A 23,157-nucleotide genomic window follows, 5' to 3' on the forward strand; every position below is an offset into this window, starting at 1 on the left:
CCACCCCATTTAACCTACAAATGGCAGATATGTGCCATTATTTGCATAATCCAAAACCAATTTTTTTTCCCCACATATTTCTTTCTACCACAGGGAATAAAGTGGGCTTGGAGAGGTTTCCTTGTCCTTGGGCTGCTCACATCCCCGACTGCTTCCCTCCTTCAAATTTCTGCATTCTTCAGAAATCTGAGATACCGCAGACAAATCAAGACACGTCCTTGCTTCGAAACACATTTTAGGCAATTTTAATGACACAGTAGTATTAATAAGAAAATGCAAAATTACTAGGATTTCCTGAACAGAATACATATGACCTCAACTATGCACCAGACCAGCTATACAGAAAATATGGATGCTACTGAGATGGAAACCAACATTAACTGAAATATGCCAATTTGCAGAAATTCTGCATTGCTGCCACTTAAGAAGACTGAGAAAAATGGTAGTTCCACCATCCCCAAGAGCAACAAGTCTTTCATTCAGTTTCTATAATCTTCTGTAATTAACTATAACTTCTATGAGAGCAAAAATTCTAGACCTGAGGTCAAGCTTTGGGCCTTTTCTTCAAACTGTTTTTCAAATATTCTCGGGTTCCCGCTAACTTATCTTGAAAAATTATTTGAAGAAAGGGGGGAAAAAGAAGTTCATGCTGAAGTAAAAAATTTAAAGTAAACTCCACCCAGCTCACTCAAATAACATAGAAATTACTTTTTCCTGACGAAAATATTTTGCAGTTCAGATGCAAATTTAGGGATTAAATATTTTCTTTAAAAATATAAACCAGCTGAGGAATCTGAATGAAGAAGGGATTATGTACTCTTGTATTTAAGAACAGATGAGCCTTCTTATTGAATGCAACCCTCCCTCCCGCCCCAACCCTTAGTACTTCCACACTTTGCCCACTAAGAATTAGGGGATGCAGAAAAGCTTTACATGCCAAAAGAATAATTAACTCTGTATTTGTGCATTTCAGCTGCTTTTTAAAATCTGTGATGCTCCCCTGAATGTGGCCATCACAGGTTTTCTTTGTATGAGGATACCTTCAAGTAGGAGTTTCAGTTAGAAAAGCTAAAACAGCATCTTCTGACCCATATTACTCATATTGCTTGTACACAATTAGTGCAGTGATGGCAGCAGCATTCTGTGCAGGTTTTTCTGCTGTCATCACTATGGATACAGAGACCATCACTATATTAAGCACTGAAACTTGTTGTTTTCCTTATGTCTTTCTTCCTCCTTTCCTGGGGGAAAGCTGCATTTATGTCTATGTCTCTAAAGTGAAGCGTTTGTTACCAAAAGTAATATCAAAAATATTAATTCCTTGTATTAGTATCAGGATTTGGTAATTTTTATGTCACTTGAACTCTGGATTTAGTATAGAACTCTAACTCTTCTACTTTTTGAAGGAAAATATTAAGAGTAACTGGTGGAAGTTACACACCATACACATATGTTTATACACAGGCGCACCCCCCCAAGTAAATCTTCCAGGTAGCTTCGGCTTGGCTCCTCTTCAAACCTTATGAACAGGAAACCTCTGAACTGAAGCCCAGGTTTCACCAGATGTCTGTCCTATTCTTCATTGACTACCTATATCTAAACAAGATATCCTGGAGAAAGCGGGCCTTTTAAAATAAATTAAAAAAAAAAGAAAAAAAAAAAAGAAAGAAAAAGCCACCCAAAAAAGCCTCCCCGCAAAAAGATGTAGCAGTTATTATTTAAGGACCACCTTCATATAGGGTCACATCTATTTAGGATTTAGCATAGAGCTAGAAACACAAGGCTCAGGCTGGATACAAATATACCCTGTGCTTCAGAATTTTTAAGGTACCAAAGAAGGATTAACACGTAGCCCCTAACACCATGCAAAAAGGAGGTGCAAACTGTTGTCCTGTTTGCTTGTGTGTTTTTCAAAAACAAAAATTATTATGCAGAGGCTTCTAAGGTAAATTATTTACCATAATAAGAGTCCAACTCAAGTTTACGTGTGAAGTGATTTGTAAGAGTCAGCACACATTGAAGGCAGAGGAGCACAACCTGAATTGTTCTGCTTAAAATAACTAGGATACAACATGGTTCAGACTGCCAGGAATATTACTACTAGCAAAACAACACAAAGAGACTTCCAGAAACAGAAGAAACTTAAAACACATTGAGTATTATACTATCATAAAAAGTCTACCACTCCTTTTGGATATTGCTCTTGCAGAGATCATTTAGAATAAAGGAACAGGCTGAAAGGAAGAACTCCATGATTACAGCTGCCCCAATTCCTTTGGAACTTAACACCTACTATGATTCTGCCAAACTTTCATCGTCCTATCCTGAAAGTTCAACTGAGTAGCCTGATCCTGAAAGAGGGAAATGACAACACAACCACCTGCTTACAATACATACAAAAATAACCTGGAATGCCAAACGTGGAGTCCTGTTGACAACTGTGACTTTTTAAATGCCCTTTTCCTTTCCACATTCTAAATACTATTTTCTAAAGTAAGAAGTGACCTTTTTGTTTGTTTTTTTTGTTTTGTTTTGTTTTTTTTTTAAATGTGAATCTTGGTTAGCAATTTAAAACCTGCACCTTCCACAATACAGCTGGGAGTGAACTGTGTTACAATATACCTTCTGCATGTTGTTAAAGGGCAGCATTTCAGTGGTACCTGGAACAGCTATTAATAACCTCTGCTAGGCATCAAGGCACTCTCTTAGAACAGAATTATATCTTATTTAATGCATTCATTTATGGGTGCAGTTACAGACTCTTATTGCCTTCTCGTGTCCTCTTCATCCTCATTAGTAAGGAAACACTGTCCAAGCAGCATTTGTCCAGAGTCTTGCACAGGGAATTCAAGCTGCCTGCTTTACTTCTTGCCACAGGAAAAAAAGTACCAATTGATAGCTACCAGTAAAAAAAAAACCAAAAAGAAATCACATCACTTCTGACAGTCACCTACTCTACACCCAAGATAGCAGTACGTGTGGATGGTACACAATACAATCAAAAATAAACCACTGTTTCTGCCAATCCCTGCTACTGTAAATGGATTTAATGACATTCAAGCACATGAAAACACAGCATTATTTCCAACACTTAATAGTCTCAAAAGAAATTGGCATCTGAAGAATTATGATGCATTAGAAAGACTTACACAACTCAAAGTCCCAAAGAAATAAAAGAATAAGCAAACCAAATTATCTACAAGCATCTAAACATAAAGGGTAGTCAGGTCAATTTGAAAGGATTTATTACTGGCTGTTCACATGTAACTGGTAACGTGTCTTATAAATACATGAGAAGGAAAGACATCACATCAGAGGGTTTTAACACTATTGCATGATTTTCCACCAGCTTCGCAAGTAGGTAAGAATAACCAACCGTGCGCACATAAAGTGAGGTTACTAGCAAGACAGTAATACCACAGAAAATCTGGAGATTTTAGTGACTCAAAAGTGAGCAGGAACTATCGAGACTGAAAAGGAAAAATAAATAAAAAATTAAAATTATGTTGGGACTTGTGAACAAGGGGTGCCAGACATAAGGGAGACAAGTAATCTTCTCACTTTCTACAATGCCGATAAGGGTTAGGCTAGAACATCAGGACCCGTTTTGGGCTCAGCACAGTATTTATAAGCCCTGAATTTCCTGAGGAGTGAAATTCCCTGCATCTCAGGCGCAGCTAATTAAAACACATTTCAGGAAGTGCACTCAAGACTGCTTCTCCTCAGAGGAAGTTCCCCATGAACATTTGCCAGGAAATAAAACCAGATCTTTCCTTTACTACAGCACACACAAACCAACCTTGGCAACTTGGTTGTCACTTGCTGGTCCTGCCGCCTATCAAGTTGGCCAATATTTTTTTGGCCAGTATTTTATTATTTGTTAGTACCTTTGTATCCACTAATTTTCCTCTTCTTGTAAGGACACTCCTTACAACCTGGTCTACAACTGCAACTGAAGATGGCATACTCCAATGCCAAACACTATCACAAATGGATAACAGGAAGCCTGGCAAGTCTAACTCAATTTACAGATAAAAACCATCATTTACAAGCCTTGAAAAGATTACGGTCTGAGCTGAATTCGACTTTTTGATGCTCTCAGAAAATTCTCTTCAAGTATTCTTTTTATGAGCAGGTAACACACTTTGAGGTGCAAGGCTGATGTGAAGTTGATCCACTAAATGTCTGAACTTTGGACACACTGGAAAGGTAAAATTCTACCACCAAGCAGCAAGATGCACATTATCATTGATTATTTTGTTAAAGAACGGTCTTGGTGAATGATTCAGAATAACGTGCTGCTTTTAGAAACTTTCGTAGGCCGGTGTTAAACAGATTTGTGTACTTCCTCCAGCAAATAACAGGAGGTACAGACCTTAACCCATTAACCAAAATACAGGATCAAAGGACTACTATACACTACCAGTGAGCAAGTGAAGTGTTCTCACAGAAATAAGAGCTACAGCGAACTTTACTGCAAATATAACCCTGCATTCCCAAAAGCTCTAAGTCTATTTTTAGAGAAGTGATAAATACATTAGTGGGATGGAACAGAATAGCCATAGTGAAACAGAGTTAGTTTTGCTTTTTACACCAATAAAATGGGTTGCATCCGTCTTTATTATAAGTGCCTACCACCATAACAGCAAAAAAAAATACATATAGGCATGCTTGACTTCAGATAGAAGAACTACTCTTACCGATTTGAACATGTCAACATGGTTGCACAAATTTGAACAGGTATGTGTTTGCAGGGTTGGGATGAAGAAAAAAATAAATAGTTGCCCCAAGACAAGAAGAATGTTTTCTGTGAAAAGGTCTCAACATTTGCAAGCTGAAACAATGCTGACATGTACAGGCTAATGCCTTGATGTATGGGGGAAAGCTTTAAGGATACTTAACTAAGTCAGTCATTCAGAAATCTGCAATTTAAGCAGCTGGGAAGGTAGCAGCAGCGTTACATGGCTATTCCTGGCATCACCAGAATGTACTACTACAGATCCATCCAAGTCGTATTACAAAGGAGCACTATTTACAGAGTCAAACTTTGTTTTCTGCTTTATATTTCCCTATTCACATTTACCAGAAGGGCTAGCAACCAAAACAAATAATTTGTTTTGGTATATAGAAGACCTTTGGCACCTCCAGAGAGAAGACTAAAACCCTGGTTCTTTCTACCATGGTAACATATTCCAAGATAATCCAAATGGGCTGAGGTTTTATTAAACTCCACTGAGAGACAAGGCAATTAAGGAGGATATCGAAAGCACCAAAATATATTTCTCCTAGCCCACTTACTTTTATGTAAAAGACAACGGTTGCTCTGGGGACAGACCGAGGAAGAACAGCTATGCTGAGCAAAGGCCAGGACAGAGTTCAGGAAGGCATTAGGCACCACATGGCATAGTTTGTGTTCATTACATTCAGATTCATTGCTTTTAAAACTCTGCTGCCAATACACGGAATCACAGAATTTCAGAGTTGGAAGGGACCTCTAGAGACCATCTAGTCCAACTCCCCTGCTAAAGCAGGGCTGCCTAGAGCACTTTACCCAGGACTGCATCCAGGCAGAGCCCTTCACAGCAAGAACCCCGCCAGACAGAAGAGCGGATTCTGCACTCAGTCACTGGTGAAATCACACACGCTTGTGAGCCAGGCCTGCCTGGAAGAAGTTGAAGTTTACCATCACCTTGGTGGAAAAGTAAATCTTTCTCAACTCCCCAAAAGTCCAGAATAATAAACCAGACAAGCCCAGCAAAATTCCCCTTTCAGAAGCCAGGAGGAGCTATAAGCACACAGGTGTTGTTGGCAACAACCAATGTGCATTAACTGTCTTGACACTTGAGAACAGAGTGGTTACTCTTTACAGTTTTAAGCACAAATTGAAATCTTTTGAAACAGATTCTGTATTAAGAAGGGAAAAGCCCTGTATGTATTAAAACAAGAATACAAGCATAACATCCAAAATATACAGAAATCATGGATCTTTAAAAGAATTCATTAAGGAAGCGTTTCTTACTGTAAAAGATAAAAAGGAACACAAATATATCAATCTGCCAAAAACAAATGCTACACTGGATACAACAAAGTTGCTCATCAAATACCAGTTTAATTTCAAGTGAAACAAAACCATAAAGTTGGAAAGCATCTGCTGTCACCTGCAGCAGTGATACAGTCAGGAGAACATCTTTTGGAAGCCGCATGTTAGGTGGAATTGCTAGCACCATCTACTGTCAATGGCTGTTCGACACCTTTGAAAACACAGACGCAATAAATACCCGTACAATTACATATACATACAAAACCCTTGCACAAATTCAGTGCATAAAGACTGGCCTGAGGAATAGATCAGAATTATAAAGGTAAAAAAACCCTGTTTCTCATAGTCCCTTCCTATTGATACATGTCTTCTGCGTTCGTTAGTAATCAGAGTAAATAACCAGCATCAGAAGACGACAAAAAATACTATACGAGCTGAAGCAATTAAGTGTCATCAATGCATTCAGGATTTCTGGATGATCTTAGCAGAGTCATTTAGTCAAGTTTTCTGCAATCGCCATGCTTTTCTCTTTCATGGACCTGAGACTTGGGGTCTCGGGGGGTTAAACACAGAACTGCCAAGTACTTTCCGGTGCTATTCAAATCAGTGAGAGATCTGCTTTTAAGTGTTACAACAAAAAAATGGTATGTCTGAGCACAGACCTAAAATTGATGCCTTTTATGCTAAATTCTGTGGCTCCATCCAATACAGATACTAATAATATCATAAAATGAATGGGTAAAGCCAGCACTACCATGGCAAACGTAACAGGAAAAAATCCATCCTGTAAGAGAAGGGCTTGAAGAGCACAGTGAATAGACAAGTATGTTTTTGGTACCAAACAAGGTGTGATTCTGTGGAAAAAAACATACAATCATGTAACGAATAGCTTATAATATACATAAGAGCTTAAATTTTTGCAATATGAATATAAGACTTTCAATAACAGTTTATGAAGCACTGGGTAAGCAAGAGATTCAGTGCATTTTTCTGTTATTTCCACCGGAACTGTCATTCCAGTATTTGCATATATAATACCAATTTCAAAGAGTAAGTAGCACTAATCTCTTCCTCCTACCAAATCCCCAGCCAGAAAAAATACACATACTTCAATGTAAACCTGACAAGTCAGAAGTACTTGCAATTTACATTTAAGATCTTCTGCTGTTTCTTCTTCTTACTTGCCATTATATTTCACCACCTTGTTATTCACAGGTCTGGTCTTCTATAAAGTCTTATCTAGGAAGGTACTGCAAGATATTTACCTAACAAACTACTAAATACTTAGTTGTCATGGTTTTACCAGGATATGACTCACTTCAGCCTTTTACAAACCATGTATCCCAAGGAAGAAATGGCTTCAGTTCACAAAACATGTGCTTTTTTGCCAATGACATCACGACAGTCATAGCCGTTCCTTTTAAAAGGTCAAGCAAAATGAAAGGAAGCTTAAAAAACCTGAAATCACAGGTCTGATTTGTAGGCCTCTATATGCAATTAAACTTGTTTTCTGGATTTGTCACACTACTAGTTTTCGGCAATCAAACGCTATTTTAAAAAATGTCTGGGGGTCCATCTGAATCATAGTTCAGATTCAACATGATACATAAGGTGACAAATTTTAGCCCTAATTTATAAAAATATCAGTACTGGTGCTTTTTGTTCAAACTGAAGTACTTCAGGTTTTCTCCAGTTTAGGTGACAAAACTGAAGACTACTATTTTTTAAACCACTCAACTTACTCCTCAGAGTGGTGAAAGTAGATGGAATTCCTTTGAAAAACTAACTGCGTAATACAAACATCATTCCATACCAGAAAAGGGAAGGGAGAAATTAGAAAGGAGAAGCAACTAGTCGCCATAAGCTTGAAAACTGAAGTTTAAGAAAGGCTGACTAACATCCAGAGCACTCATGAAGTCAGAAGTTAAGCAAAAAAGCCCCTGAAGAATAAAGACATCCGCACCTGCAAATTTAGATAGTCAGGAGACACTGAGTGACCATCTGCTGTTTCCTGAGGGTGAAAAAATTGAGAGATCCTGGAGAAGCAACACTCTGAAGTTAAATTGCAAGGTAACAGTCTGAAATGTCCACCTGAAATGCCACATTTCCTTTGTTCTCAAGTGCATTACAGCCCAGGCAAGAACATTAACACAACCTAAAACAGGTGATACAGAAGTTCTACATAAAGTTCTCCACATCAGCACATTAGACACAAAAGTGCTCTTGAAGCAGCAGATGATGAACTTTGTTACCTGCCAGAGGCTAAGAAATAGAAAAAATAATGTAATACAGGCTCCCAGACCACCAGCCACAGGGAAGGCTGTAGAAGGAAAAAAAAAACAAACCACAAAAACACCAAAAAAACCACAACAGAAACACCAAATCAGAAGAAACAAAGAAAAAAAAAAAAAAGGATCACATAAATTATTCTACCCACACTCAAATGTAAGACTATTCCAAGTCAGCACCAATAAAAGCAGAAGTCAGAAATACTAAGTATAATGAGGAATAAAACTGAGGTTTGCAAATATAACCATTCACCGGGGGGGGCGGGAGGGGGGCCACAAGGACTCCCAAAAAAAAAAAAAGAGACCAGAAATAGCTTCCACCGTTATCCAACTTCTCTACTCCTGCTTATAGCAAAACTACTTGAGGATTAGGTGCCCCTACAGCAAAGATTTTGCTTGAAATAAATTTTCACGTACTACAGAAAAGCAGAATGTGAAAATAGAGAATCATTACTATTTCCCTCCAAAGCTAGCACATCGGTCTGGTCAGACAATTCCCAGCTAAGTAGTTTTGGTAGGTGAGAAAACACCTTACAATTTTCTCCCACGCGCCATAAATTAATTGCTGCACAGGCCTACACACCTCTGCACCCCTCAGGCTGAACAGAAGGGCCATAAATGGGATGTCAGAGAAAGGCCAGTTCTAGGAGGCTCAGGGGAAAAGACAAACCAAGAAATTCCATTTTAACATCCACTGTTTAAAAATCTGTATTTTCAACAATAATTACAAGGGAAGAATAAAGAATATAATCTCAACTTGAATCATTTTACCCAGAAAAGAAGCTGTGCAGAAGTGAAATCAGTAGCTGTTCCACATACCTTAAGTAGCTTTTCCAGCTCTTAGCAGCAGGTGCTCAACAAGGGATGAAACATGAAATCTGAAACAAACATTTAGAATTGATTAGGATATTTTCTTGACCTAACACTGAAGTAGTCAAATATCCAACAAATTTAACAGCAAATAACTGATATTCTTATCATGAAGGCACAATAACCTTCTAAAGGAATGCACTTTACAAGTGAAGATTATTTAGCTAGAGGCCCTTAGAAAACAAAACAAAATAAAAAAAAAAAACAACAAAGAAACCAAACCAAACACAAATGAAGTTTGTAGAAGCCAGGGGCTTACATTTGACCTCAAAACAGATACCTTACAAAGCAAGTTGCCAGAAATCCTGTAGGTCCCATGAAACTAAAAAATGTCACAAGTTGATGGGTTTGGTATTTTGAAGAAGGAGGAAGGTTAAAGAAGGATTATGAAGAGAACCGTTCATATAGCTAACGTACATTTAATAGAAACAACAATTCAGTGAGTACTGAAAACCCGATGAGTGTTTGAAAAAGTTAGCAGCATCCAGATCTAGAATTAGGAAGATTGCTTCCCTGGGGAAAAGAAGAAAAAAACAGAAGCGTAGTAGTGTGTGGGAGGAACTAGTTAAAAGCATTTATTTCCTCGGGGTATGTGCATCATAGGACAGCCAAGCCAGTTTTTCACTGAAGTAACAAATACATACAGATATAGCTCAAAACACACATGTAATACATGGTCCAGGAAGAGTTCTGGATTTTTTTTCTGAAATGGAATGATCAAACCGAAAGAATTGCAGAGCTGAGTAATCTACAGAGTTGGTTTTGCTATTTTGCTAGCTGTTTTCACTCTTTTGCCTCTCAAATATATACTACAGGGACAAAGGCGATAGCAGTAGAAAGCCTAAGTTTACATATTAAGCACTCAGAAATCGATTTGTTAAGAACTGCTTCTGAACCTTCATACACCTTTGCTATTTAAGTTTTTCCCACAGACAAAGGCCACTGAAAGATTTCCACAAGAGAAGAGAATCCAATGAGATAAAGTAACACAACAAAGTTATGAGAAACCGTGCAGAGATCATTTTTTTTGGTATATAAAAAACCAGAAGACTCCAATTCTATTTTAAGTGTTCATCTAAGCGATAATAAACTGAAAAAAATAAGAAAACCAAAATATTCATATTTCTTCAGGTAAGCCACAAATGCACCACAGACACTCACCTGAAACACACCCCCATACCATTGGGAAAAGTACCACTGAGAACCTGAACTGGTTTTATGGTGGCATGTGATTTTATGGTGACACTGCCTCAAAATACTAATCTTAAAGTTAACACAGAATCTGTTAAGTCAGCTGGCTGTCCCATTATCTCTACCAGACTGGGTGGCAAACGACAGCTTTCCCCAGAGTCATGTCTGCTCTGAATATTTTTAGGGAATTAGTCATGATTTGGGACAATTCGTGAAGACACCAACGATTAACACAATGGGAATGACATCATGACAAGTCCTTTATGAAAAGGGAAATCGCTCATGAGACTGTTTCTCAGATTGAGAAACCTGTGCAGTTATTGGTTTAATTAAAGATGTTTTCTGATATAGCAAAAGCTACTTTTAATTTCTGAGGCCGATAGTAACGACCTTTCCCCACTCCGGGAAGTTACGTCAATAGCACCCTTAAAGCATTTGTTAAAATAATTGCGTGCATAATACCATGGGACTTACCCGCATGCAACATCAAAAATGCACCAAACACAAAAACTAGAAAAATATTATTTTAATTGCTTAGGCATCAATAATGCAAACGCTTACAAGCATGCTAAATTTTCCACACAAGTTATCCCACAGATTTTCAATAGAACTACCCATGTGTGTAAAATCCAGTGTACAAACACATGCTATGGGATTTGATGTCGGACAGCAACCCTAGAGTGCAGATAAAGGGCCTCTCTTCTGGTCATTAGCTATTAAGAGAGTAACGTCATCAGGGACGATCCAAACACAGGATCATTTCATCTCCCTTACACTGACAGCCATTTCCAGACACACCTTCCCAAGATTTGTTCCTCGCAGGTTACTTACTGATTTAATTCATTCATCAGTTACTCCGGAAGCAAGCGGTGACAAGAACTCTCCTATGCTCAAGTCTGACCAGCTGTAACACTTCTTAAAACATCAATTAGTCTCATTCTAATTGGGATAAATGCTGAAAGCTTCTAAAGTGGTCAAAAGGAGACTAAATCTAAGAAGTGGTTGGGTTAAGCAAAACATTGTGCTTTTATTTCAACTTTTTGTAAAAATAATAAATCTGTATATATCTTAATAAAATGGTTTCTTTAAAGTAAAAGAAAAAAATATCTGCTGGGGGGAAAATTTCATAGCTTTTAAATTTCTCTACTTTCTCCACAAGGGATAGGTTTTTAGTAAACTGAGAATATTGAACTGTTAAATTTAACACATTTTTTTGTGGCGGAAAACTATTCCTTTTTAGACTTTTTCCAACTGGCAGCTCTAAGTTGCCCATTTGGTCCGGCTTTATTTGTTTTCTTATCTTTTATCACTCGGCTTTATCTATCACTCTGTTTTACCTTATTTTCCTCTTAAAAATCATGCATAATCCTGTTTTTCAATTAAAAGAGAGAGCATCTTACTTGTAGATCTAAACCTCCGTATACACTGTCTGAAATTTCAAGTTTTATCTTCCAGTATCATTCTGTTCTCTCTCCATTTTGACTTCTTCACCAAGCATACCACTGAAGACATGAACCAGTTACTAGTAGCCAAGAAGAAAAATTTTAAAATACCTTCTAGGCGGGGAGCCCGTTCCTCAGCTTCCTTATGTTTTCAGTTACCTTTAATGCTCTTTGATCATGGTCTTCAAGAAAATTTGTCCTCTTTGCTCTTTACTCATCACTCCATTAATTTACTCTTCACAAACTCCTCTCTTTGTAACCCTCTCCCAGATCCTCCACTCCATTTCAATACAGCAATTCATCATCTCAAGCCTTACAAAGCTAAAGACGGACCACTAATGACCAACAGTACTTGTTTCACTTCCCTCTCCTTCCACCTCTGATCTGCAGCAGCAAAGCAAATAAACAGTTTGGTGTTATGCAACATTTTCATCCTTATAAAGCATTTAACATGATCAGATCTGGTCTCTAATGATGCCCCTCTGGCACTGCAGTAAGTCACAGTAAAACTCCACAAAAGTTCACAGTAGTCAGGAAAGACTTCAAGAGCTCTGCCAGTGCAGGGAAAGAACAGTAACAGAATTTCTGGAGACAAGTAATATTTTCTTTAGCAGAGATGAGATATAACTAAGTCATCTGCAGTGTTAGTGTCCCTGCTAGTTATACAATACACCTAGGTTTTTAGATACTTTCCTGTATCATGTGTAAACAACTGTATACACGCAGCTCCCTCTACACATCGAGCGAAGAGGGGAACGGACCTGCTTGGTGCACTTTTAGCACCAAAAAGAAATCTACACAGGGAAATAATACAACACAGCCCTGAGCACAATCTACTACCAGATGACCCATGTCCTTCAGGATAAGTCCCAGAACAGTCAAGGCAGTTATTGAATTCTAGACTGACTCAAAGACGCTATTTGCGCAGACACAATGCTGTGAAGATTTAGTAGTCTTTAAACCCTCAGTGTTTTAGGATAATTGGTATAAAAGTACTAACTTGATCTTGATATTGCCTAGTGGCTTGAACACAGAAGAATGTAGTCCATAAACCAGAATTTGGAATAGACTCATTGGACCCAAACATCCAACACACCACCACAAAACATACCCATACAGCCACTGCCAGCCTCACCACCAGTAGTTCTACAGAAACTTTTAATGAGATTGTTGTAACTTATTTGGGTGAAGAACGGGAAACTTCAGTAAGATCTCAATTCCCTATCATATTAAAACCACAAAAAAAATAAAGGAGTCCATACTTACTATCACCCTCTTATTCATAAGGGCCATCACAGAAAATCAGCTATGAAGACGAAGATTTAACAACACAGAATGCAAGTTTGATGTAACACTTAAAATTGCTGTAACACAGACTCAGTCCAAAACACTATCATATTTCAAGCGGCAGCTGTGCATTAAGTACTCCTGTTATATGCAGAGCCACAGTTTCCCCCTCCCCTTTTCATTTTGACTACACTTCAAATCCTTTCTCAAGACTCACTTCTTTTATCTTGCCTTTCCAAAATTGATCTCAACTCAGCAACCCACAAGGTCTTGCCTTATTTTACTCCTTCTATCAACTTCAAGAGTAAGGTATTAAAGCAAGTGTGCTTTATGTACATTTATTTTCAGAACTTGCTGCAGTCTTCACCCTTCCAGTACTTCCACTCTATGATCTCATTTGCTGTAATACGACCAATGTTCTTACTCCCACTTGAGAATACTGTAGTTCAATATCTATTTTCAACAGAAGTAACAAAGACTTTTGAAAGAAAGAACTTCAATGCAATCCCCATCTATCTCCCAGAAGCCACATAGATAAATACATTACAGAACTCCAAAATTTGTTTCCTAGGAAGGGAAGCTCCTGCGTTCAATACTCTTCTCAGATTACAAAACAGTTTAAAGGTTTTGTTTGCCTTTAAGAGAGGAAAAAGCTGATTCAGTTGTAAAAGGAAGTCAATGATACACACTCTTTAAAAATTTAGAAGTCTTTAAAAATTCCCTCTCTTATGTTGACAAAAAGAGAGCAAGGCATAAAACTGGCTGTTGAGTGCCCTGGAATAGCATGAGACAAGCAGTGCTGCCATGACACAAAGAAATCCTTCCCCTTCAGCTAAGGCTGAATAAGGGGGGACTCGTAGCCTATGACACAACGACACAACGAAACTTTCACTTCATTTAAATCCCCACCTAAGGATTAACCATCTGTGCAGCACACCATCTTCGTCTAAAGGTGCCTAATCTCCTAAAGAAATCCACTTGGTGATTTATTAATTTTGTGTGGGTAACAAATTTACAGCAACAAGGGAATGAAATCCAGAGTAGTACTGAAGCTCAGTTTCTTATAAAAATGAAATATTGATGCAAACTCTAGGCAGAAGCTGGAACAGAAGCATATTTGATGTTATATCCGCTCCTTCTTTTGACTCCATTCCTTGCCTAAATTTTGCAGGGGCTCTGACTATGTTATTTTTGTTTCCATCCACAACCCGAGAAACACAAGTAATATTCAATCTAATATTCACAAAGTGTTCAAGAAGAGACAAAGAATATCCCCACAAGAGAAGCACATGATATTCTTCCCCCCTGCATTTTTCAATCCTTAAACTGTACACTTCTGGAAATGCATTGATTTTTCCTGATAACCAATGATTAATTAAAACATCCAAAACAACTTATGTATATATGCACTAAAGCATATAATAACAATGCTACCCTCCTCCTTAGATGAGATTCTCCCCCACCAGCAAAAATCATGCAATTTATACAGGCAATACTAAACAAGAAATCCACATAAATTTGAAATTATTAGATTATCCTGATAATGAACGCAATAGTATCCAGTCTGACAAGGTGCTTTTATAACTTATTAAAACAGAATTCAACAGAAATGATGAGCACAAGACTTCCCCTTGCCTGCACACCACATTGTTTTTTTTTTTTAAATTACTTCTAGTTCCCCAGACCACAGCAAATGGCTTAAAGAGTTTATACATATTGCACAAATGTACACTTTTAGCTCCACCTTCTAGTTTAGAGGCTCCCTGAAAGCCCAGATGTAGCACTAAAACGTTAATTTCAGCAGCTTCTGCCTCTGAAGTTTAACATGATGTTTAAAAAGCTACCTGATCAACGAGTTTATTCTTTCATAAGAAAGATCTCAAATGCAGGGTACGTCATTAATACCAGTTTCCAGCAGAGGCTGTACTGAGTACAGAAAGGCAGAGACCACATTTTAATTCGTCTCCACACACATTTTCACTAAAGATTACTTAATTCTGTTTCATAAGCTCAGTAGCTACTTACTCCTTCCATGACAAAACGCTGAGAAATATTTTGACTTGCTTTAAAACAGATTAACTTGAGTTACAATTAAGAGGAAGCCTACTGGTGCAGCATCAAAACACAAGCTATCGTATTAAAGAGTGAAAGACAGACATCAAAAGAAAGCATAGATCCACCAGAAGTTCCTACTATTCTGAAAGCAAAGCTCAGTTTATCAATACATAATAAAATATAGTCATTAATTAAAGGGCAATACCAAAGGGATAAGAAAAGTCATTCTCCAAGGTGACTTCATTAATTTGCTTGCACAATTTAGAAGTCTTGCATGAAATTTGTAAGTATACAAGGAAATGCAACTAAGCTAGTTGTTCTAATATCAGCAACCAGTTTCTAATTCTGTTTTTCAAGCCATATCTAGGTAACATCTGCATCTATAGAAGAGCATGCCAATTTCATTTATGGGAAGGATCTTCTCTCCGTGACCTTTACAGCCATCACTGAGAACAGCATTCCACAAAAAAAAACAAAACCCAAGATGCTTTGCCTGTAACAGATTTACATCAAAGCTGCACAGTCTCAGGCAACAAGGTAACAGAGAGGACATGCTTACAAGAGCTCTGAGAAAGCCGTCAGCAGCTGGGGTTACTGTCACCTACCTTTTGACTGTCAGTGTAAGCCTGAAAATAATAACTCCACATTCTTTACCCGTTAGCATCACTAAAATCAGTGCTGGATAGGACTCAACAGGTCATCTTGTCAATCTGCCACTGCTGAGGTAGGGACAAACAGCACTTCCTTTCTGACAGATATCTAATTTGTTCTTAAAGACAATCAGTGACAAGAGTCCCCTCCCTAATCTATTCCAATGGTTTGTTATTAGCATTAGAAGTTTTCCTCCCCAAGTAACCCAAGTCTTCAGTCCTACTACTTAAGTCAACCATTTCTTGTTTTAGCCCCTGTAAGCCTTTATCTTCTGCCTCCTTGTAGTAGCCTAATGCACATGAACAACTTAAGACTACAAGGAGGTAAAAAAGTCAACATCTTAATTTGCTTAATTCTTGTGTGTCATATTCTTCAGGTATCTGATCTGCTACCAAAAGCATCCAAGAGAGAGGAAAACCCTTTCTTGAAGAACAGTGCCCCAAAACTGAACACAGCATTTAGACTAAATCCTACCCAGACCAAATTCCGTAGAATGATGACTCCAAGTATTTCCCCCCCTTGATATATCACAGTCAAGCATTTCTTTTTCCGCATCAGCAGAACCAGGTTAATCCTAAACTGTGCACCAATCAATCAATAACCTGCTTACTCAGCTCTTGTACAACTTGAAAAGTATGTTTTAGGCAGACATTTGAACACCAAAATTCAAAAGGCACTAAACGCACAGTAGGAAGAGGCTGTGGATTTGCAAACCACCAGAACAAGTACAGAAAAACAGCCACCTTTGCGATTTATACAAACTAAAATGAAAATGACAAGATAATTAATAAACCAACTGGAATCTAGAAGCCTCTAGGATATTGTGCTTAAGCCTGACATAGATAATGAGAGCTGATAAAAATTCAGAATTACTTCTTCAGCCACTAATTAACAGCATTCCCATAACAGTGCTGTTAACACAAGAGCAGGAACAGAAACTGTAATTTGTAACATTTGCAAAGAGCTCCACTGCAAGGAAGAGACACCTCAGCAGCAGGGAAAGGTTTCCTGGGTGAAGGCTGGCAATAGAAAACTAGTTAAAAACGCAACAAAATGGTCTTCAATGCAATTAAAAATGGAAATTAAGATATTAAAACCCTCCAGCTAATGGAAACATGCATTTTTATATACATATCATTGACCAGCTTTTGTTCCTACTCATTATATAAAATGCAAGTGCGTTTTATTTAGTAAATGCAAATGTAGTTCCGACTCAGGCATTGTGAAAGGTTAACAAGTGCACTGACAAATGCGAGTTAATTGCAATGACCATGCCAGGGTTCATTCCAAGCAGCAAGATGGCACCTTAAATGAACTACTTGGATCTGACATCATGGTTTCTACTTTTCCTTGTGAGGGCTGCCTCAAACCCCTCTACTAAAAGCACTTCAGAGTCACCACATATTCATATGCCAGTGGACCGAGCCTGAGCAAAGCACTGTCCTTATTTTAAAGGGGAATAAACAACAGCACAGCAGCTAAATTAGTTTAGCCGACATCAAAAGGAAAAAGAAAAAAAAAGCACCATAGAAGAGGTAGAAATAAAATTCTTGTCTCCTGACAAGGCTGCGGTTGTATCAATGTTTATCATCTCTTTCCACCACTGGTTAACAGAAACAGTGGTATCAGGAACGAGGGGTCCTAGCTATTGGCAAAAATACAGCAATACCTCCATCAAGTTCTGGAACTTGCTGGGAGAAAGGCTGAAGAAAGGGCAGTAAGAACTTAAAGAAGTACGAAGGTTAACTCTATATAAAGAGTAAATTCAAGCACCTGAACTATGAAGGTACCTGTTACACATTACTTCTGTGTGTTAACAGCCTAGACTGTAAAATCAATTATGAAGAAGTAACCCTGCCTTTAAACAGCTTCCACTACAGAAGAGCATCAGTAAAGGCACAAGGGGGATGAAGGAGACAACTGCTAAAACCTGAGGTATGAGCAGGCATGAAAGAACCACAAGAGCATGCAGCCACCAGCAAACGGAATTTGTGCTTGAAGAAAAGTGTATTAGAAATAGCAGAGGAAAAAAAAGTTGAGAAACAGCTTGGTTAATTAACCAAAAATAAAAAGGAACTGAACTCTTTTAAACACTAACTTAATTTTTAATTCCAACATTCTAAACCAGAACATGGACAATTTTCCCCTCAAAGGACAGGGAGATTACAACTGTTTAGTCCAAAAAAGGAAATCAAGAACTGCTATCTATGTAAAAATAAGAAAATGGCAGTAGATTTTATGTTTTTACACCATCTTTCATAGAAAAAGAATTTTAAAATTGGCTAAAATCAGTAAAAGGAAATTCTCTTTTAAAGATCACAGAATTTCTGAATCTCAATGCTACAGAGTATTACTGAGGAGAAAATTGCCTCAGCATTGATGCTGAACATAAAACTTACAACAGACAGGATGAAACAGGTATTGATTGATATAAGTCCCCACCACTAGTGTAATTCAGACGTTAGGATTTATAAGTCTCTTACTGGTATCTTCAGTAGCAGCAATCTTGAAGGCAATGCTAGGAAATTATCAAGTGTAGATGGACCCAAGACCATACTGGCTATTGAACATCCCATAGATTGTATCAGTAAACACTCTTCGCAGCGTTAAGAAAGCCCTGGGAAAAAGCTAGGTACCTGCTTGAAGATGTGCATCCCTATCTGCAAAATATATCATTTAGCTCATTTTGAGCTTCTGCTAAACCAGACTTCTGCTACCCCCTTGCAACTGAATTATCTGCTATCCTAGCAGCAAGAAAATGGGAAAGAGTAGTAGCTCCTCCTTCCCATATTAAAAAAAAATAAAAATAAAAGAAATAGTCAGCTGCTGCTTCAAATCCTTCCCAGGAACTTTTAATCAGACTAAAGAAAAAATCGTCTCTGCCTTCCACAGATACTTTATAGCATCAGATGGTCCACCCCCTGTCCCCTCCCCCAAACTGAAATAAAACAAAAGCAGGAATTGCACATTTTCATGTGTGGGTAAACAATGAAAAACCCCAAGCATGGCAGCAGGAAGCAGGAGCAGTTTGCAGCCAGCAGAGCCCTCTGACCTCTTTCTTACTGTGCCCAACAGCAAGAACAGCTTTGGCTCTGTCACTACAACCTCTGCAAAGGCAGGGAGAAGTGCATCATTTAAGGACTCTTGACATATACACTGTCTAAATGCTTCTAAATTTACTGTTCATCAACATACCTAGAATGATAGCAGTCGCGAAGAATATGTGATCTCCCATTCCTGTCTCCAGGACAACTGATGCACACGTTTTGCTTATACAGTTTTGGTCAAAAGGAAGGAAATTAGTCCAGGGTCTTAAAACGAATTAAATTACAGTTCCATGGGCAGGGAAAGAGTCAACATTAATATTTAGGATTAAGCTCTAAACTGACCCATATTGTACTGTGCAAAGTTGGAACCGTGCAGCAAAACGAAACTGAATTGAGTGCTTGTCAATTCCCATGGGGGGGGGGGGGAAGAGAGAGAAAAGAAAGAATAATACTTCAGTGCAATAGGAAACTAACAAAGACTACTTGAACTTTTTCTACATGCCCCTTCTGCTCTGAACACAATAAAAAAAGGGGCAGAGGAACAATGCAGAGATTTAGACGGTGGAAAAAAAAGTCTTGAAGTCACAGGGGACAAAGGAAATCCAATACAGGAGAGTTTTACCAGTTCAGCCATGGACTGCTGCAGAACTGAAGAAAATTTAGATATACCCGCAATTAACGCTGATGCAAGCAATCATCAGATGTTCTCTAGCAAAGCCTGTTGCTTTGAACTTTTCTTATTTACCTCTTCCATCCCAATTTTTACTTGACAGAAATTGCATTCAAACCTTATAAACCAGATTTCAGAAGCTATTCTCCGATTTCTTAATCTCCAGATTTAAAGTATTGTCAGAGCCAGAGGGCATTCAGCTTCTGTGGTTCTCCTGCCACCTCTGAATACACACGATCCCCTGTGTCAGCTCCCTCCAACAACACATCCCCGTGATTTAGCTTTCAAAACATCCCCTTCCAAGTTTTAGTAGTTCACACACCTTTCAGCACAACGCACCTGGGTAATCCCAACTGTCTCTCTTGGGTCTGCTTTAATACAATTAGAGAAAATCAGATCAAGCCACCTGAAGTTTTTTGTGCTTTTGGTTGGTTGGTTTACTTTTTTTGTGCACTTGGGGATTTTTTAAAATCATTTTCTATTCATGAAGACTTAATACTCAAATTCCTACCTTAGGAAGTTTACACGGTAGAAAACACAAAGCCAGAAAGGAATGACATAGGGAGAAAAAAAATTTAAGACTATAACACAAAAACTGCAGGTTTCTAAGGCATTCAGTCCCTAAACAGACACTTTCTTCAACAGTTTATCTGACTAGCCATCAACCACTGCCTGAATATGGAAAGCAGGACACGAAAAACAAGAGCTTTTACACAGATGTACTTGATCATCTCCACAGAAGTTCTTCCTCTCCTACATTAAAAAGACTATTTAAAACCAGGTATCTATGTGGGTGTCACATTTTCCATTTAATTTCCCATTCTTTCAACTTCACGTCTTTCTAACAGACACAATAAGCCACATTCATTGAACCTGTGGTAGAACACACTGGGCTTCAGAGGTTCCTAAGCGGCAGTCATATACAAACCAAGAGACTGACTTGAAATTGCTAACAATTTACAAACTCTAATCTTGCATTAATCTGCACTAAGTTCTACGGTTTTTTCAAACACACACAAAAAATTAAAAAGACAGCTTTTAGTACAAAAGAACTATCCTGTAGAAGTTACCATTCAGGGAGACAAGCCTCGTCATAGTTCAGGTGCTAAATAAGTACACTGAAAATTAGTTTTAGAGTGTTCCTAAATCCTTTCTGCTGTCATTCCACACAAGAGCTCAAAGCGACACAGCAAGGATTTTTTTGTTGCAGTTTTTAAAACGCTGACCTCTAATTAAAACTTTTTCAGTAAATTAAGTCAATATGCCCACATTTTCATGTTACTAAGCAATGGTACCTGAAACTTTAGAACTACACTGACACGAGATAAGAGGAAAGACAGATTTAGTTTGGAAACCACATCTGATGGAGCTAAATATCACTCACAGACTTGACAGCTGTCCGAAACAAAGACTTATAACCTCACTGCTAAGTAGTAAATAAAACCTACGTTTTCACTGCTAACATCCCAGAGTGGTAGTTGTAACACAGGAAAAAGATCTGGAGTATGAATTCTGGCATAAGAACATCCTTTTTAAATACCTTCTACCGATTTATTGAAATTTGTCCAGAATGTGAGAATACGGAGGTACTTTATGCAATAATCTACATGAAATGTAAAGCTACAGATGTTCAATTTAAGACAAAAAATTATGCAAGACTAAAAACGTATAAGATTTGAATATACAGATTTTACAGCAAAATTACAACCTACTTATAGTTACCAATATTCTGCAAAACATGACTCTTGTTTAAACAGCAGTGCAGGTAGCTGTCAAAAACCTGTAGGTGTGCACATATACATATATTTAAGAACAACCAGCTGCACAACGTACTACTATATTTTGTACTATTCCAAACTACACTTTGAAAACACAGAAAGTTCTCTGTCATAGTGAAAAAGACTTTTCTGCAATTCCTAAGAGATATGGAAAGGAATGGGAATAGCGTGTATTATTATTATGAATGTTACATCACACGAAATACAAGACTGCCGCACATGGCAATGCCTACCAGGGGAAGAAAAAAAATTATCATTTTGTTATACAAATGGCAAGAAATAAAAACTCACCGCATTTATATACACATTAAAAAAAAATAATAAGAAAATCCCCTAACTGTCAAAGCCACCTGGTTTACTACTCAATCTCCCAAAACCACTCCTGCTTTTCTCTCCTCCTATCACCCCCCCTAATATCTATTAGCTTGGTGGAATTTACAAGACCAAGATTTCCCCCATTCAACTACTAACCATCATGTGGTAAGCCATTGTATTTTTTAAAAATCACCTTTTCAACAACATTTAACATACTTTGAAGCAAAGTTGCATCATTAGATCTCTAGCAGCTGAAACCATTTTTAAAGCTATTTCAGCAAATTACACATCCAAGACACAAGAGTGCTATTCTAAGAATATTCAGTTCTGGATTAAGTACTCCAATACACTACTAGTTGATTGATTGCTGTCATCTACACATGCTTAGTACTTTTAATAACACCTAAGGCCGAGAAAAGCATAGAGCTTTTGACAAATAAGTACTATGCTATCTTCCTTTTACACGTACATTTTAACCTTCCTGCAAAATTAAAGGTCAACCAACACAAACATCAGTCCAAGCCATGTTCTACAAAAACTGGATTTAAGACATAATAGCAGAAAAGACAAATTAATTTCAGAACTGTTTTTCTCCTGTTGAATAGCCTGTAGAGTTTACAGTCCTGTGAGAGAAAGTGTTTCCCAGCAACTAGTGTCTCCTCCCTCTTTTCTTTTTTGCTGTTTATTTTGTTAACAGTACCCCAGATTTTAGGTCTGTTAAATTTATTACACAGGCTCCAATCTCACTGGTACACATAACACGTTCTTTATAAAATCTTAGCCATAAACCTTGCTTTAAGAAATCCAAAGGCTGTGACCTCCATCTGCAAATCACACCATACAGGCAAAGGTGTTCCAACAAAGATACGAGTTAGGATAACAGCCTGATTTCAGAGGTAACAAAAAAGGAGCCGGGTGGAGAAAGGAAGTGGGGGAATTTTGGACATGGACAACATCAGTAAGATAACAAGCTGTTCCAAATAACTATTTAACATTTAATATTTTCTGGCCCCAATCCAGTTATGCTCTTGACCTTACCCAGGTTTAATAGAATCAGAGATGATAAAGGCTTATTAGCTTTGAGGAATGTGGGACTTTTCCAAATAGCACAGGGAGGAAAAAAAAAAAAATATTAAACAACCAAAGGCCAAAGGAGTCTGAATTTTTAAGGGACACTGCAATACCACTTCACTTTTAAGCTAACATTTACATTAAACACTTCAATATGAATCCCCAAGCGTTTCTCCTTTCAAGTGAACTTTTTGTTCAACACATTTACTACAGCACTGCTATTATCCTAGTCAAACTGCCAAAAACTGAGCTGCAGGCTGACACTGCAAGAGTCCAACATTGGTGCTAGGGCCTACAGGATAAACTCTGCTTTCTGAGCACTTAAATAAGACAGACTGCAAGTCAACTAACACACAGAAACAATACAGTGAACGGTCTTTCGGCCGGGGGACGGGGGGGGGGGGGGAAGGGGAAGAAAAAAAAAAAAAGACAGAGAAATCAAAGGGAAAGGC

At 38.0% G+C, this 23,157-nt stretch overlaps 1 protein-coding gene across 3 annotated transcripts in view; it reads right to left on the bottom strand.

Annotated features, from left to right (window-relative positions):
- PTK2 (protein tyrosine kinase 2) overlaps positions 1–23,157 on the bottom strand; it is a 222,768-nt gene that overhangs the window by 197,836 nt on the left and 1,775 nt on the right. For all 3 annotated transcript variants that reach the window (XM_063327608.1, XM_063327605.1, XM_063327606.1), the window contains exon 2: positions 9,148–9,206. The gene's annotated coding sequence lies outside the window, so the exon portion shown is untranslated. The remainder of the gene's footprint in view (positions 1–9,147; positions 9,207–23,157) is intronic.

Source organism: Chroicocephalus ridibundus, chromosome 2 (genome assembly GCF_963924245.1).
Source record: "Chroicocephalus ridibundus chromosome 2, bChrRid1.1, whole genome shotgun sequence".
NCBI classification, from domain to species: domain Eukaryota; kingdom Metazoa; phylum Chordata; class Aves; order Charadriiformes; family Laridae; genus Chroicocephalus; species Chroicocephalus ridibundus.